The sequence below is a fragment of the Magnolia sinica genome, chromosome 13 (genome assembly GCF_029962835.1).
Source record: "Magnolia sinica isolate HGM2019 chromosome 13, MsV1, whole genome shotgun sequence".
NCBI lineage: Eukaryota > Viridiplantae > Streptophyta > Magnoliopsida > Magnoliales > Magnoliaceae > Magnolia > Magnolia sinica.
In genome coordinates, this window is record NC_080585.1 from 3190686 (window position 1) to 3210172 (window position 19487).

Below are 19487 nucleotides of genomic sequence, written 5' to 3' on the forward strand. Positions count from 1 at the left end.
CATTTCTACCAAAGGCCATTCCACTCCTCCCGTGGGGCATATGTCTTTGTCAAAATTGATAATTGATATGTTCAATCTACGTCCACTATTTTAATAATGAAGTATACGTGTATATTATTTGATATTTATTTATTTATATATATTTGAGAGTGGGTTGGATTTGGATATGACCGGGGTATGTTGACAGGCTACCCATTTAATATCCAACCACACACTGACACACCCACACCCATTAGGCTACACGTGCTTTTCTAATTAATTAGTTAGTTGTGTGGGAGCTTATCCAGTGAAGTAACGTGCATTTGCATATTTTGGAGCAGACAAGGCACATTCATGCACACGTTGGTGAGTTTTGTGTTGCTTGTAACTTGGGTAGTGGGTAGAGCCCTACACCAGCCGATGTGATCCGAGTTTGACTCAGGTTTAGTTTGATTTGTTTCCGTGACACTTTTTGTTTGGGCTGTATATAAGCCGAGCTTCAAGCTTATCTTTACCGTTTGAGCTTGGTTTAATTTAGATTACATGTGAATGAACTTGGTTAGATTTAGTCCAAATATCATAATATTAGAGCTAAGTTTGAATGGGGTTAGCTGATTTTTTTTTAAATTATTTTTTCATTAAATCAACAATATACATAATATGAATTATTTTATACAAAGATAAGATTACACGGAAATTTTGATGGACAGCTGGATAAAACACATATATCATGGTGGGCCCCTCAGAGCTTTGACACCAACTACACGGCGAGTGTTAAAGTGATCGGCCAATTCGATTGAATCCCACTTTAGTGTACTGAGTAAACTTTATGAGCCCACCATCATGTATATGTATTATCCATGCTGTCCATCCATTTTTATATATCATTTTATGACATGATCCAAAATCAAATCATATCCAAAGCTCAAGTGGACCAAACTATAGGAAACAGTGTGCATTCATGTACATATATAATGTATTATCCAAGTTGTCCATTTGCTTTTACATATCATTTTAGGACATGATCCCAAAATTGAATCATATCCAAAGCTCAAGTGGATCGATCATGTTACAGGAAATAATGTGCATCCAATCTATGAGCCAAAACAAGTCGAAATGAGTCAAGCCAAGCTTCAAGCTGAGCCAATTCAGTATTGACCTGGTTTTTGTTTTTAATTTTTTTTTTTTTAAATAAGCTTGAATATGAGGCTTGGTTTGATTTGAACTTCTATTCGAAGCCATGCTTTTTCAAACCAATCCAAGCCAAGTTTCCAGGCTGGCTTGATTTGTGTCCACCTCTACTAGTGGGCTCCTACTCACCAAAAAGATCCTATTTATAGGGCAATCCCGTCAATTTTTAACATGTTTTTCTCATTAAATCTCAGCCATGCTCCTTTTGTATACAACTGATTAAACTGTAATGCTTGTGAAACTAGTATGATCAGCTCCATATGTGTCCTTATTACACGTGCAGATGGGTTGTGGCTGTGTCGAGCTTCTGAATAGAGCCATTTAATAATCGGGTTGGAATTTTGGCCACAGACTCAATCTATTACGGGTCCAAGTTATTTATTAAATAAAAAAAAAAAAAAAAGACCCATTTATTAAACATGTCCTTTTTGAATAGGACAGCCCAGGCTAGAACTATTTATCTCATGGGTAAAAAACAGGTGAGATGTAAAAAATCACAAGTGGTTTTTCATACAAATAATTAATGTTCTAAATTTGATGGTTATATTAAGGTTTAAATAAAATGAAATTCAACTACAGATGGTCTGACATTAATGTAAGTAAACTTGAAAAACATTTAAGAACTCTGTCCATAAATTATTTTCACAAACATTATGGGTAAAAAAGAACAACCGATATCCATAAACTACATACATAGTCATAAGAAAATTAGCTGTTAGCCAATTTTCCCAGCCTTGGTTGGGTCTCGGATTGGAGTGGATTTGAGTCGGGTCTTTCCAGGACGACCCATAATAAAAATCAATCTACTGCCGCTTGCAAACTTACCGGTAGTTGGCATATGAGAAAATATGCACACAATCAATCTGCGCGCGCGCGTATAATTGGGAAGCGCCTTCGACGGACTGAGTTACAGTTTTCCGGCTGGCCGGAGGTTATTTATTAACCGGAGGCCGCTTGTAACCATTTAAAACAAGGGCCACATTAGATTTGTCAGGTTGATTTCTTTGAAAGGTCCCAAACTTCTTTAGGGATGTCAACAAGCTGCACCTGGGTTGGCGTCGGCCTGGATTTAAAACAGTCTGGGATGAGACTACAGTCCAGGCCTATATATATATATATATATACCATGTAATAGTTCAGGTTAAAGTTTTAGACCAGACCTACTCCATGAATCCAAAATTTGGATACGGGCCTACTTGTTGTCGGTTCTGATCCGATGACCCGTCCATCCAACTCAACCCATTTGCACCTGAGGTCTTGATATCGATTCCCTAGTGGGGATGGCTAGGGATGGCTAACACTGACAGTGGAGTGTACTAACAAGCTAACCCAAAAAAAAAAAAAGCCCAAGGGGAGGAAGGATTCTGACATGGGTCATGTTTTGGCTGACAAATGTTCATTAATTGGACAGCTACTATTTGTCAAAATTTTGGTTCTTGTTCAAGTAATGGTGGAGCCCAACTGATGAGCGTTCCAGACACCATCCACATGTACCATGTGTGCGGTAACAGGTGTGGAGGAATGATAACTCTCTTGCTCCAGGACATTGGATCAGCTGTAAAGCTGACACATGTGGAGGGTGGGCCTACACGGACAGACATGCATCGTGGCTTTTAGACTGACACATTGGCGAGATCTAGACTGTATATTCACCGGCTTCAACTGTGGATGGATCAAGGGAAAAAAATGAGGCTGATTGGACGATCCTAACCGTTAATCTATGATGTACAAAATCTGACAGAAGGTTGATGATAGGATTGCCCTTTCAAGGCTAAATAACAGTGGACCCCACAAGGGATGAGCAGTCAGGTTAAATCTCCGTCACATTTTTCATGTAGGCCCTAAACAATGTACCGTCCAGATCATTTATCATACACATGGCAAATGTGGACAAATCCTCACCATACCTTCAACTGGTTCAACAATGCATGGCGCAATTCTAGATATATCTCATGGTAAATTGATTGTAGAACGTCTATTAATTCCAGGCGGAAGACTGAGTGGAGTGAACGCGGAAGGCATCAAGTATTACAACAACCTCATCAACGAGCTCTTAGCCAACGGTCATTACTCTCTCTCTCTCTCTCTCTCTCTCTCTCTCTCTCTCATTAGGTCCAGCCCAGAGAGTCGATTATCCCTGAGTTTTTGATAGGAACGATTTTTGCAATGGACGCGGATTGCGTACAACCCCCGCTCGTCCCTTGCTTTGAACGGGCAGTTCTGTGGGCGGGCCCACCGTGATGTATCTGTAAATCCGAGCCGTCAATCCCTTTTCTCAGATTATTTTAAGTCATGAACAAAAACATGAGGCAGATCCAACGCTCAAGTGGACCACACCAAATAATGAGCTTGGTTGCATTAAAATGCACAAAGCATTAAATGTCGGTTGCATTAAATGCAAGAGTCATCTGTGGTGTGGTCCATTTGACGGTTGGATTTACTTCGTTTTTGTTTTGATGCCTTAAAATAATCTGAGAAATGGGATAGACAGATTGGATGTACAGATACGACATGGTGGGCCCGCCCAGAGAACTACCCGTTTGGAGCTAGGGACGGGCGGTGGTAGTACGCAATCCGCGTCCTATTGCAATGTACTGTGCGCCCACAAATGTCACCAGATCCACTGTTTGGTTCCACACCCACAATGGGTGGGCCCTACACAGCTTGGACTCGTTGTAATTACCATATATTGGAAGGCATGTCATAATTTTCAAAGTTCACTGTCTCAAACAACTCTCGCACGTGCGCAGATATACAACCATTCGTGGTAATGTTTCACTGGGATTTTCCGCAGTCCCTTGAGGAAGAGTATGGAGGCTTCTTGAGTTCCAAAGTCGTGTAAGTATACTCTGCTTCCAAATCTCCTCGACCCTTGATTTATGTATTGTGGCACCAAGATTGTACCTCAAGAAAATGGACGGTTCCTATCATCTGCCCATATCCTTATGCAAGCCCCATTTAGTGAGACTTGCTGGCTGAGACTTAGCCGCTGGGCTCATTCAGAGCTGAAAAATGTGTATGGTTGGTTGGGCCCCTGATTTTTGAACTTATCGGGGCTAGCCTATTCAGGATTTGATATCCAAGCCGTCGGTCTGGTGGATCCATCGCATTGGAGTCTGGTCAAGGTCAGCCCAAGCCCTGCCCATTTATTAGATGGGCAATCTTGACCAGAACCTGACCATCGACTCACTACCTTGGGTCACAACCTAACCCTCTTTAAAAAATATATAAAGTCAGGCTCGACCTGAGCCAACTCATTTCTTAACAAACAGGGTACATTGGGCATGGCCCCAACTATTTAGTAATTGATGAGGTGGTCATGGACATTCAATCTAGCCCAGTAAGCCCTCCCTGTTTGGGCGGTGGGATTAGAAGCGATTAGGTGGGATGGGATTCATCTGGTGGTCCTGTGCCAATTCCACTCCATGTTTTGGGAAGAATGGAATAGCTTGGAATTACATTAAATGGAATTGCATTGGGTCCTTGCCAATTTCACTCAATGTTGGCAAGTTGTTGTAGGTCCCACCATGATGTGTGGGCTATATCCACACCGTCCACCCATTTATCGAGATTATTTTAGAGCATGGGCCAAAAATTAGGTAAATTTAAAGCTCAAGTGGACCCCACCGTAGAAAGCAATGGAGATTCAATACTTACCATTGAAAACTTCTTTAGGGCCACATAAGTTTTGGATCTATTTCATTTTTAGGCTCATGCCATAAAATGAGGTTACAAAACAAATGAACAATTTAGATATAACACGTGTGTTATTCTCAAGTAATTTCAAATGATGGTAAGTATATCCATTCAATGTACCAGCGTATTATCAACAACGCATGGGATTAATCTTATCCCATGGCAACAGGGACAATCCCTGCCCTGGGTAATAATTATGTTTTTTGAATCCAATCCCACCTAATCCCTTCTAATCCCACCGCTCAGGCAGTTGAGCAAATGTTGTTACAGGGCTGATTTCCGAGACCACGCAGACATATGTTTTAGAGAATTTGGAGATAGGGTGAAGCAGTGGATCACCTTGAACGAGCCGTGGGTGTACAGTGTTGGTGGGTATGGACGGGGAACGGAGGCTCCTGGTCGCTGCTCTTCCGGGGAAATGGCTACTTGCCCTTTTGGGAATTCTGCCACGGAACCGTACATTGTGGTGCACCATCTGCTTCTTGCACATGCAACCACTGTAAGACACTACAAGGATTAGTATCAGGTAATAAATCTCTGGGAGGGATCACTGCGAATCCGATTAGGAGAGAATTACCCAAAAATCACAGCAGGTGTGTCATACCACTTGAATTTACAGGTGTTATATATAATTATATGATCTGGTCCAGCAAAGTGTTGAATCAGTCTGATTCCTCAGATTAGGGCGAAATAAAGGGTGGTTCACCTGGTGGACGGGGTGGATTTGATGCACGTTCAGTTGTTGACCTGGCATGAGAGAAATTAACGTGCTAGATACCTAAAGTAAGGTAACTAAGTTTTATCTCTTGCCATGGTCCTTTAAAGTAACTTCCCATTTACAAACGACCTGGCATGAGAGAAAGCAAACTACTGGCTCGATTTTTAGAATACGACACGTGCAGTGAGGATCTTTCGAATGAACGTCCCTGATCCTGCACATATGTGCCTCGTCAGCACGTGTTGGGTGTTTGTGTTCACATCTTTTAAGTCTGGGATCTCATCATCCGTACATTTGGCAATGTACTGAAATCTGAACTATTCAAAATTTGGGCCCATTGTCAATCGAGTGTAGACCGATATCCACACGTATTAGGCTGTCCAAAGTGGGGTCTAGTTATCATATGTGCCACGTGTACTTAGTGGAGGTTATTCTTTACTCAATACTTCACCAGCCGTCCCTTTTTGCCAAACTGTGGGGTCCACCGTGATGTACGTGTTATATCCACGCTAGCTGTCCATCTGCTTTATCAGCTTATTTTAGGATATGGCCCAAAAATCTAAGCATATCCCAGGCTCAATGGACCACAGTACAGGACACAATGGAGATAATGACATCCACCATTGAAACTTTCTTACAGCCCACGGTGACGTTTATTTGGCATCAAACCTGTTCATAAGGTTACATAGACGTGGATGAAGGGGCAACACAAATATCAGATTGATCCAAAATTCCTATGGCCCCCCGACAAGTTTTCAACGGTAGGCATTCAATTCCAATGTTTTCCCGTAGTGTGGTCCATTACCTGGGCTTTGGATGTGCTTCAATTTTGGGTTTATGCCCTAAGATGAGCTGAAAAATGAATGGATGATATGAGTAAGACACATACACCAGGGTAGGGCCCACAGGATTTACTCTCTTACTCAGACGCAATCCCGTACCCTTTTTGCTTTACAAACTATTAAACTACCCTGCTTGAGCAGCTAAAGTCAATCTCCAATTTCAACGGTCTGGATGAACTCTCTTTACGGGAATCTCAAAAGAGGACTATAGGGATAATCAATATGGCCTACTGGTATATACCGCTATCTACATCTAAATCCGACTATGATGCTGCCCGACGAGCTATGGACTTTATGATTGGATGGTGAGTGATGGAAACTCCTAACTTCTATGTTTTCAAGTGACAATCACATGGCAGGTCTACGTATGCATCCCAAACATGAAAAGTGTCCAGATTCACAAGTTTATGCAAATAGGCCCATGTTTAGGTGATCGAAACCGTTGATTTGATGGGTCCCATAGTGGATAGGGGATGCCCGGAAGATCTCTCAAGCTAAAAAAAAAGAAAGATCTCAACCTGCATTAATGCCTACCTTATGACAGCGAAAAAAAAATACAATAATATGCCAAAATAATGCCAGAAATTTGATGAATGTGATCTCCCGTCTGTACAAATTTTAGAGCTGTTATCCATCCATGGTGAGGCACATCATTTCAACAATTTTGATCACTCAATTGGCTCAACTGTTTCAGTCAAAACTAATTCTTATTTAGTTTCAACTTATTAGGCCACTTGCCTCCTTAAGAGATGGTTCACGCATAGCATATTTGAAAGTTGTTCGATGAAGTGCTCATCTCTAACCAATCAAATTTCACCATATTGGATTATTAGACAATCAACTTCCATTGGACTTAGGATACGTTTCATTAACTTTTCACCACTGCCATTTGACCTAACCACTTTACAGGTGATCAATTGTCATATTTAAAAATCAATTATCTAAATTAACTAAATGAATTAATTATATTTGAGCTCAATTTAAGCATTTTTCAACCTGATGTATAACGGGTAGTTGACACTTTCATGGCAAAGATGCAATAGAGAAGGCCCAATTGGATGCAGAAATGGTCCAAACTGTCATAACCTTAAATTAGTTGTATCTCGCAAATCAAGACGAGTTTTTCAACATATTATACATCATTTTGGGGTAGGAGGACCTTCTTAAGCCAACCAACCTATTATGTCGGGTTGTGCACGCCAGATTTGCAATATTTCATAAGATCGACAGTCAAAAGTCCCATTTAGTTTCATTTTTACTATAAATTTAAGTTTTAGTTGGCGTATAACTTTTGATCCTTTTGAATTGTGGAGGTTATGCACAACACGAAAAGGGCTTATGTTAGGAGAATAATGTGGTTGGGCCAAATTAGACCCTTATTATTTTTGACTGAAAACCACAAAGTCTAATAGAAATAAAGCTCATCTATAAATAATAAGTTTACTATTTATAATAAGTCACGTTTTTAGGGTGTTTGAGTTGGAGTCTAAGTCTAAAACTCCTTCCTATGCTTGATTTCCTTCTTTTATAGAGTTGTGATTATGTTTTTATTTATCCAGGAAGAATCAAGTTATTTCAAATTTATTATGAATTATTCTTGCTTTGCTTTTATCCCCCATGGATTAGAGGAAACTCTGTGAGGAGTCTAGAGAGCTCCATGGATTTAGAGTAATTACCCAATGAGGAAGACAGTGATTGACCTCATCATGTCCCTCCCTGCGCCACAACCCAAACGTAGTTTAGATCATAACAAATAGGAAAGGTCTTTAATTGTGGTTGAAGCTGTTTGAATAGACAGTCCGGATTTTAATAGCACTGGCTTTGACACTAATTACAATTTCAATATTCATGCGTGCCATCGTAAAAATACACTGCGTGGATCTCCGTGGCATGTCACCTGGTCCTTTTGAGCATGCCATGGGGCATCATCATACCCCACAAAAATGGTGTACCCACCGCAAGCAATGGCTTGAGCAAATTAAATTTGTGCAGCACCATGCAAGGTGTGCATATATCATGAGTATTAACAAAATCTATCTAGCATTTCATGATATGATCACTTTTAAGTGCAAGCTCACCTTGTTATAATTACAAAATTGCTACTTAATCTTGGTTTATTCAGGTTTATTGATCCTTTAACCGATGGTGAATATCCGCCTAGCATGAGGTCCTACGTGGAAAATCAGTTACCGAAATTCACAAAAGAACAATCTGATATGTTGAGAGGATCGTTCGATTTCATAGGCCCAGATCACCCGAGTAAGCTACAGAACCGATTCACATGTTAATGTCACGGGTAAATATGATTAAAACCTAGTGGAATTCTGCTTCTCTACACTTTAAATTTTAATTTATTTTTATGAGAATGTATTTTTTTATTTTTTATTTTATTATCATTTGTAACAGTCGAGGGAAATGGGATCCCCATCGGACCTAAGGTAACATATCTGCACGACCAGACATGGTTCTATGTATGATGCGGCTTATGGCTTGGACAAGAAGTGCTCATTTACTTGTTTTACTGCCAGTGCAACCCATGATCACTGGATTGAAGGATCATATACCTCCCTAGGAAGTGGCCTGCCCCACTCATCACTTGTATGGGTGTGATTTTGGAATATGTGCACTGATTAGAACCTGTATTGCAGGCTGCTTCAAAATGGTTGTACGTGTACCCACAAGGAATCCGAGATGTATTGGTCGACCTCAAGGAAAGATACAACAACCCCATTATTTACATTACTGAGAATGGTAAGTTAGTAGACTAGTACTACCTAGAATGCTTTGTTACTTTCTCATTTTTTAACAGGCCACTATCTCGTTGTTGACACTGTACAGACAATCATAGATTGCTTACATAGAGAAGTATTTATGTCCGTTTATATTGCTGCAGGAGTAGATGAGTTCAACAACGGTTCCTTGTCATTGGAGGAAGCACTGCAAGACGACATGAGGATCGACTACCATCATGACCATCTTTTATTTACTCAAATTGCCATCAGGTGTGGTTGCGCGCATTTAATTACTCCCATATCATATTTTGATGTTTTCAATGTGTGGTCCACATGTAAAGATAGTCAGATAATCAAAATCGTTAGGGTGGTCTATTCTAAAATTACAGAGTGACGGTGGAGATTTGAATTGTTGGCAGGGATGGTGTGGATGTGAGGGGCTACTTTGCTTGGTCATTGTTGGACAACTTTGAATGGGCAGATGGTTTCACCGTTAGATTTGGCCTTAATTACGTGGATTATAAAGATGGTTTGAAGAGATACCCAAAGCAATCTGCCCTTTGGTTTCAACAGCGTTTCTCAGAGGGTGTGAAGGCACAGAGAATTCCATCTCCTCCCAATGATAAGTGGGACATGCATGGTACCAATACAAGTAGGCCATATGTATGATTTAACTTTATGGATCTATTGTCTGAATCATCCTTTTAGCATGAATATTGCATGGTGTAACTACTTATTGTTGTTGATACATGTATATATTTATTCATATAATTATGTTGGAATATTTTTATATTTGAATTTATATATATGGATGAGATTATTTAATAACAAAGTCATACATATATAGATATTTAGATTGACCATCATGATGAGATAGGGCTAATATTCATCAATTAAAAGCTTGATCTGCTTCTTGCACAACAAAAATTATTGTGCACGTAAACATTATAAGAGTGAATCATGTTGAGGTACACGTACATACGAGATACACTCCCGCTTTGAGTTATAAGATGATCAAGATGAAATATCACACTAGTCAGCAATTGGCTCTGTACATAGGGGTGTCAACGGTCTGAGTTAAGGCCGGGCCAAGCTCTGTCCAAGCCTAGTCCAAATCTTTAAATAATCTAAGCCCAAACGCAGCATGAGCCATGATGGGTCAAAAAAGGGTGCCAGAGAAATTTTAAAAGGATAACAGAAGTCCCTTGATTTTGTAAGGGGTTACCAATATGAGATCTACTCCAACCATTAGATTGTAATCCCATGATATCCCGAGGGCCAAATAAGCAGGCTTAGTTGTTATTCAGGTGAGGCACATTAAACCAAAAAGTTGATAGAAAAGTTCTGCCTCAATTACTATAGAGCCTAGCATAATGCTTATATAAAATCTATTCCAATTATTAGATGTCAAATTAATATTTAGCCATGAGGCCCAAAACTCATGCCCATCTGTCATTCAAGTGGGCCACTTGAATTATGAGCAGAGTTGGAGAGTGAACATTGTCTGGTATACTCATGATTCATGTGACCCACTTGAATTACGAACAGAGTTGAATTTTCGGCCATGGACCGAACATGTTGTGACACACCTGATGGACTAGGTGGGTTTTTTGTCAACAGTAAGAACGGAGCACACCCAAAGAGGTGAAATAACTCTTCTTAATCGTGATGCGTGATATGTTGACTAAAGATGACTTTTCAGACTACTAATTCTTTAATTTATTTTTTAGGTCCACCTGGATAAATACGTGAGATCTACTCATACCATTAGATTGGTAATCCTACAATAGGCCCCATGGCCAAAAAAATCATGCTGGCATGTGATCCGGCTGGGACATGCCAAGGGAAACAGTTGGGAGACAACCGGTCACGGTGGATATTTACATAGCCCACCGTGATGATTATATAAAATCCACTCTAATCATTAGATACATTACCCAAAATTAGGCCTGAGATCCAAACATCAGCCCTATTCATTATACTAATGGGATATAGGAACGAAAACAGCTTGGTGGGTTAGTATTTTCCTGTACACTGCTTCTGATTATATAGTCCAATTGGAACAAGAAGAAGTCGATTGAAACAAGAATAGGGCAGAGTTTTTGTCCGTACGTAGACCTAATATGGGGTGACAAACCATGTGGTCAGGTAGATTTCACGTAAACACCATGGTGGGACCCACAGACCTGTTGATATTAACAGCTTAGCTGAGGTCTTGACCACGGGACCCACCTTGATTTATGTGTTGTATATTTTTTCAGATCATTACAGGGCATGGTCGCAAAGATGAGGTAGATCCAAATCCTATGTAGACCACACAGTTGGGCTTGAATTCTCACCATTACAATTTCTTACAGGCCATAAAGTTTTAGATGAAGCTATTATTTGATTTATGTCACTCATCTAAGTTTGTGTGACCATAGCAATAGGTTGGATGGCAAATAAACATTACATTAGGCTTAAAAAAGTTTTTTAGGGTGGGTGTTCAATCACCACTATGTTCCTTTGGTGTGGTCCACCTGAGATATTTGTATCATTTTTGTTACCAAGCTCAAAGAACATTTCATGGGCTATAATGTATGCTATGGGAAGATTCGCACCCATTATAGTTCCGAGGACCAGCGTCTTTGTAGTCCAATCGGACAAAAGAACACCCGAAATAATGAACACTAATGAAGAGAGCAACATCAAAGCACCTAAGTTGAGGGAACAACCTCCGAGCCGACGGCTCATACTCATGCGAAGAAGGACATCCGAGCTGGGGGATCGTCCTTGTCTTCATCTTCATCGTTATCCAGAGAAGAATGTCCCGAGCCGAGACCAGGGCGGAACATCTCAGATGCTAAACTAAGAAACTGCCTTAAGTGGACGTGCCCGCCAACTTCGCCCATTATTGAGGGTCAAATATTGCATATTAGACCCCAGTTATTACCTGGATCTACAAGCATAATACTGTTTAATGGTTGATTTAATCGTGTTTGTGATGCAGAGTGTACTTACGAGCTTAGACTGAAAAAGGATGATAAAACATAGATTTAATGCTCTGATGATACCAAAGGCAAGGGACGGACTCCAGGGGACCGATATCAACGGAATTACACGCCAGGGATCCGTGAAAATTGAGAAACTGAAGCTCAAGCGGCCTGAAAGTCAGCCAAAATTTAAGATCACTAGGTTTCCATCATCTGTTCGGCTCGAAACTTCATACATGGCTCGAGGACCAAAAACTAACCGTACATGTCAAATTTCAACCATTGAATCCCTCTGAAAGTGGCCCAACTGACAGATTAGCCCATAAATCAGTGATTTGGGGCCCGCCTGGTATCTGAAAATACTTCAATTTTGTTCTCAACGCCTTAAATGGAGTGACACATCAAATGGACGGAGCGGATGTCTCACGAACATCACAGTGGACCCTACATATACAGTGTATGTACATAGTGTACAAGCACCGGCCGTGCACCAGATGGTCAGCCCGGTCAAAGACAGGCTGACCTGTCTTCTTCTTACGCAGGGACAGCGGACGGACGTTGTCCATCCATTTTTGGCTAGTGGGCTCTACTCATTATCTGGTTCGATGATCTGAACCGTCAATTGCATCAAGGGGGTAGCTACAACCCTCACCAAGCTTGCCTTTTGGTCCCATGCACGTGTACGCACGTGAATTGTTAGAGAACGCAGGATGAACGGCGGAAGAAAAACAGCAGTGGACTGCATCAAAACTCCACAAAAAACCAGTCCATTCTGACCAAAATTTTGAGAGGAATCTGATTAACGGGGTGGATTTTATCAAAAACATCACTGCGGGGCCCACCGAACACGTCAGCACGATGACGTGCGAATAGCGTGCGTCCGTGAAAATTGAAATTTTCAGGGAGTTGCATGGCCCAAATCACGATATTTTCAACGATCTGAACCGTCCATCATGTAGAGGACCCAAGAAAGTTCTAAGGGACGGTGTTTCTTTAGAATTTGAGCGAGGAAAGTGGCGATTTTTGAAGCCCCGAACTTGGCTGTGAAAAGGCTTCGCTGCGCGTGCGATAGCTTTCCAAATTCGATTTCCACTACTCCAGCCACTCCAGGAGCTATAAAAAGAGTTCCAAAACGTGGAGGAGGGCATTGAATCTGGAGGGCAGCTAAGCTTTTTGGACGTGAAAGAGAGAGTAGAAGATTTGTTTCCTTTTCCTTTTCTTTTCCTTTTCTTTCTTCTTTTTGTTTAATAGAGATTTAGCCTAATCATGTTTGGATCAGGCTAAACCTCTTAGCTAGGGCTAAGAGGTGAAGCTTGTAGTCTGATGGGGGAATCTTTCGCTTGTGCTTTTTGTTTATACTGAACTGATGTGGATTTTAGTTTATTAATGAGAATGTTTTTAGTTTTTAATAGTCTGTTGTGACTGAAATTACAATGGGTCTGCGATAGCTTTGAGCATATTCCTATCCTTTTTTATGTTTATGACGTCAAGAAGCCCTGTTGTTCACCATCGTCTTCTAGGCATGGTCGGATGACGGTACCCTTCCCAACCTTCATAGCATGTTGATTGGTTAGTAATTAGTTTAATTCTGTTGTTTACTCTGTCTCAAAGGCATGGTCTGGTGATGGAATCCATTCTAATTCACATACCTTTCATCTCTTTAAAATTATATCAGAGGAAGTTCAGTTTAATTTCCATGATTCTTGGAGCAGGCATAAGATCTCCCTGATCTCTACAAGTGGATCCTCTGAATCCCTAGTTTTTTATCTCTGATTTCTCTTAAGTTTTACATAATTATTTCACAACTATTCCCTAAATTTCATTCGATTTAGATTTCATCTTAGGCTAGTTCTATTTCTACCTAGTTTCAGGTAACGTACAAGTATCAGTCCCTTGGGATTCGACCTCGGTCTCGCCGAGTTTATTACTACATCACAACCCTGCACTTGGGGAGTGAACAAGTTTTTGGCGCCGTTGTCGGGGATTGACGGTTACGATTCTTTGAAATTAATTAGTTTTAGAATTAGTTTGAAATTAGGATTTTACTAACTTTAGTTTTAGATTTTTATTTCTATTTGATTTTTAGAACTAACTTGTTTCATGTTTTGTAGGATCCTGACATAAACTTCTAAATTGGTAATCCTTTTCTAATTCCTCTACTTTTTCTATTTTTAGAATTAGGGTTTGCGTTTTACAAATTTTCTAATTCTAGTATTTTTCTATTTTTAGGAAATAGTTTATTTTTAGAAACTTTCCTCTTTTGTTTTTAGAAACTTGGTTAGTTATTTCCCTTTTTAGAAATTCTTTCTAATTTTGGAAACTAACTCATCTTTTCTTTATTTTTAGAAACTTTCTAATTCTGGAACTTTCCTTTTTAGAAACTAACTTTCTATTTTTATTAACTTTCTAATTCTAACTCTTTTAGAATCTAACTTTGTTTCCTAATTTATTTTTAGAAATTTTCTACTTGTAGAATTTTTGTTTAGAAACTAACTTTCCTATTTTGTAGGCTTTTAAGATAGAAATTTCTAATTCGGTAAACTCTTTCTCTACTTTCTATTTTTCAGATCTCTTTTAGTAACTTACTAGTTTAAGACTTTCCTAATTTATTTTAAATTTCCACTTTCTTCTATGAATTTCTTCTTTTAGAAACTAGTTTACTTCTATATTTCTTTTTAAGGATTTTCTAATTTTAGACCTTCTCTTTAGAAACTGACTTGTTTTGTTTTCTTTTGCAAGTTTTTAACTTAGGGACTCCAATTTGGTAACTTCTTTCCAACCCTCTCTTTCTTTCTAGATTTTCTTTTCCTTTCTTAGGATTAGGTTTCGAATTTGATTGAGGGCTGCGAGTGTTTCATGCCCAAGTGGGCCCGTGACAACACTCGACGTATCTTGACTGAAGGAGGATTAGTTGAGGGGTTAACTATCCATCGCATGACTAGACACCACTCAAAATTTCCTGAGTTAATTGAAGTGATGGCTGAAAACCAACCTCTTCTACCTCAACTTAGGGTGGAGGACATTCAGGATGAGAATGAGGTGAATCAAGCACCCTCGCCTCGTACTTTACGAGATTATTTACAACCAGCGAGGGTGAGTACGCCCTCATGCATGATTTTTTCTGAAAATATAGGACATATGGACATCAAGCCAGGGATTATTCAACTCCTTCCTAAGTTCCATGAGCTTGAATCTGAAGAACCATATCTACATTTGAAAGAGTTTGATGAGATCATAGCCACTTTATATTTTCAAAATATGTCTGAGGACACAGTCAGGCTGAAACTCTTTCCTTTTTTCTTGAAGGAGAAGGCTAAGATGTGGTTACATTCACTGCGTCCTAGATCCATTGGCACATGCAATGATATGCAGAGGAAATTTATAAAGAAATTTTTTCCATATCATAAAACGATTACTCTTAGAAAAGCAATCATGAACTTCACCTAAAAAGAGGATGAAACATTTTACCAATGTTGGGAAAGGTTCAAGGATTTGGTCAGTTCATGCCCACAACACGGCTTTGAAACGTGGCGCATTACAAATTTTTTCTATGATGGACTGACATCTTCCATGCGCCAAATGGTCGAGACAATGTGTAATGGAGAATTCATTAATAAAAATGTTGACGAGGTATGGGATTACCTCGATAGTCTTGCTGAAAAAACATAATCATGAGACTATTACCCAAAATCGAACACCACGTCTAGCCGACTCAATCTAAGGAGAAAGGTGGATTGTATCTCTTGAAAGAAGAAGATGATCTCAAGTATAAAGTGACTACGCTCATAAGAAAAGTTGAGGCCATGGAAGGAAAGAATGATAAGTTTAATGAAAGTGTTTGCGGCATCTGTGATTGCAACATTCATACAACTGAAAATTGTCCTACGATACCCGCCTTTCGAGAAGTGTTGAATGAACAATCCAATGCCGTAAATACTTATCAAAGACCTTTCAATGGACCAATCTCTAATACGTACAATCCTGGTTGGAAAAATCATCCAAACTTTAGTTGGAAAAATGGACAAACTGCTATCCCTCAAGGTTTCTTCAATTAAAATCCAAATAAGGGGAAACCTCAAGGAGAACCGGTTCAAAATTTCATGCAAGAGCTGACCCAGGCAATGTGAGACTTTATACAAAAGATGGATTCACGTATGATGGTTATAGAAAAGGGGATGCTTCATGCACAACTGCTCCCCAATCCTAAACCACAATACGAGATAAGTGATCCCAGCTCTTCAAATCAAATGGGGCATGTTAAATCCATCACCACTCTTTGGAGTGGGAAGATCATTGATAAAACCCTTCCAGTTAGGCCTGAAAAGCCTCAAGAACCAGAAGAGGACAACAATAATAGATCTAGTGAGGCCCCACAAAAATTAGAACCGGAACTTTTAGAAAAGCCAGTTGCTCCATTTTCCTAACGGTTGGTCGCACCAAAACTTCTCTCTAACTCTCAGGATATCCTAGAAGTGTTAAAACAAGTGAAAGTCAACATTCCTCTACTTGATGTCGTAAAACAGATACCTTCATATGCCAAATTCCTGAAAGATTTATGCACGACCAAGCGACGGCAGAGTATTCAAAAAAAAGATCTTCTTGACTGAGAAAGTGAGTGACATCTTAAAGCAAGACGTGCTACAGAAATTCAAAGATCCCGGTAGCCCAACCATATCATGTGTAATCAGGGACCATCGAATTGATCATGCACTTATTGACTTAGGAGCGAGCATCAATTTAATTCCCTACTCGGTATACAAACAGTTATGTTTGGGTGAATTAAAACTCACCCTAACCACACTACAACTTGCTGATCGTTCTGTTCGTGTACGAAGAGGGATAATTAAGGATGTGTTGGTCCAAGTTGATAGATTTTACTACCCTTTAGATTTTATCATCTTGGACACCGAACCCATCAATAACATGAGCACTCAGATTCCCGTCATTGTTGGTCGCCCATTCCTTGCCACTTCAAACGCAATTATCAATTGCAGGAATGGTGTCATGACTATGTCTTTTGGGAATATGACATTGAAGTCAAACATCTTTTTAAATAACGGCAGAAACTTAGAGGATGATGACGATTTCCACGACATTAACATGATTGACTCTTTAGTGGAAGATACAACACATCTGACCTTATTCTCTGACCCTCTAGAGATGTGCTTGACCCACCCCCATAATTTTGATGATGACATGATTAGGGAGACGTGTGCCTTGCTTGATACTGCATCGGTACTTGAAGTTAACCGGTGGAGGCCACAATTTGAAGAGTTGCCCCAAACTGATGTAGTGCCTCTATCGTCTAACCTTAAGCCACTGAAGCTTGACCTAAAACCTTTGCCTTCTGATTTGAAATATGTCTATTTAGGTCAAGATGAGACATACTCGGTGGTGATCTCTGCCCACCTAGAGAAAGAACAAGAGAGTATGCTTATATCTACTCTCATTGAGCATAGGGGAGCCCTTGGATGGACGATAGCGGACCTCAAGGGAATCGACCCCTCGATTTGTACTCACCGCATATATCTTGAGGATAATGAGAAGACCGCTCGGCAATCACAATGTAGACTAAATCCAAACATAAAGGAAGTAGTTAAGGCCGATGTTCTTAAACTATTAGATGTGGGTATCATATACCCCATATCCGATAGTCAATGGGTGAGTCCAACTCAGGTGGTTCCTAAGATGTCCAGGATCACCATCGTAGCCAATGCCAATAATGAACTCGTGCCGACCAGAGTTACTACTGGGTGGAGAATATGCATTGACTACAAGAAGCTGAATACCGTCACAAGGAAGGACCACTTTCCTTTGCCCTTCATCGATCAAATCTTGGAAAGGCTAGCTGGTCATTCCTACTTTTGCTTTCTTGATGGGTATTCGGAATACAATTAGATTGAAATCGCCCTTGAGGACGAGAAAAAGACTACATTTACATGTCCCTATAGCACCTTTGCCTACAGAAGGATGTTATTCAGGTTATGTAATGCCCCTGCCACCTTTCAGCGATGTATGATGAGTATCTTTTCTGATATGGTGGGGAAATATCTAGAGGTCTTCATGGACGATTTCTTTGTTTTTGGTTCATCTTTCAGTAAATGCTTAGAGAAGTTTAAATGTGTCCTGAGAAGATGTGAAGAAAAGAATTTGGTACTTAATTGGTAGAAGTGTCATTTCATGGTTCAGAAGGGAATTATCCTTGGGCATATCATCTCGTCCAAGGGAATCGAGGAAATCCAAACATAAAGGAAATAGTTAAGGTCGATGTTCTTAAACTATTAGATGTGGGTATCATATACCCCATATCCGATAGTCAATGGGTGAGTCCAACTCAGGTGGTTCCTAAGATGTCCAGGATCACCATCGTAGCCAATGCCAATAATGAACTCGTGCCGACCAGAGTTACTACTGGGTGGAGAATATGCATTGACTACAAGAAGCTGAATACCGTCACAAGGAAGGACCACTTTCCTTTGTCCTTCATCGATCAAATCTTGAAAAGGCTAGCTGGTCATTCCTACTTTTGCTTTCTTGATGGGTATTCGGGATACAATTAGATTGAAATCGCCCTTGAGGACCAGGAAAATACTACATTTACATGTCCCTATAGCACCTTTGCCTACAGAAGGATGCCATTCAAGTTATGTAATGCCCCTGCCACCTTTCAGCGATGTATGATGAGTATCTTTTCTGATATGGTGGGGAAATATCTAGAGGTCTTCATGGATGATTTCTTTGTTTTTGGTTCATCTTTCAGCAAATGCTTAGAGAAGTTTAAATGTGTCCTGAGAAGATGTGAAGAAAAGAATTTGGTACTTAATTGGTAGAAGTGTCATTTCATGGTTCAGAAGGGAATTGTCCTTGGGCATATCATCTCGTCCAAGGGAATCGAGGTAGATAAGACAAAAATCGATCTTATCTCTAACTTACCTGCACCCAAGAACATCAGAGGTGTGCGATCCTTCTTAAGACACACAGGGTTTTACAGACGATTTATAAAGGACTTTAGTCTCCTCTCTCGTCCCTTATGTAATCTTCTGCAAAAGGATGCACCATACGAGTGGACTGAGCAATGCCAGGAAGCTTTCACCAAGCTTAAGGGCATGTTAACCACTGCACCTATCATGCAGCCACCCGATTGGAGCCTTCCTTTTGAGCTTATGTGCGACGCTTCTGATTATGCTCTTGGAGCGGTTCTAGGCCAGAGAAAAGATAAGAGGCCCTACGTCATTCATTACGCAAGTAGAACTTTAAATTCTGCCCAAGTGAACTACTCGACTACGGAAAAGGAACTCCTAGCCATAGTATTCGCTTTAAATAAATTTAGGTCCTACCTGATCGGATCCAAGATCAT

General features: G+C 40.1%; 1 protein-coding gene and 1 non-coding gene across 3 annotated transcripts in view; one reads left to right on the top strand and one right to left on the bottom strand.

The window, feature by feature from the left end:
* Nucleotides 1-19487, top strand: part of LOC131222430 (beta-glucosidase 12-like) — a 148494-nt gene that overhangs the window by 100494 nt on the left and 28513 nt on the right. The window lies entirely within an intron of this gene.
* Nucleotides 15545-15651, bottom strand: LOC131224489 (small nucleolar RNA R71). The gene has a single exon (XR_009160969.1). It is a non-coding gene; the product is annotated as a small nucleolar RNA R71 (small nucleolar RNA).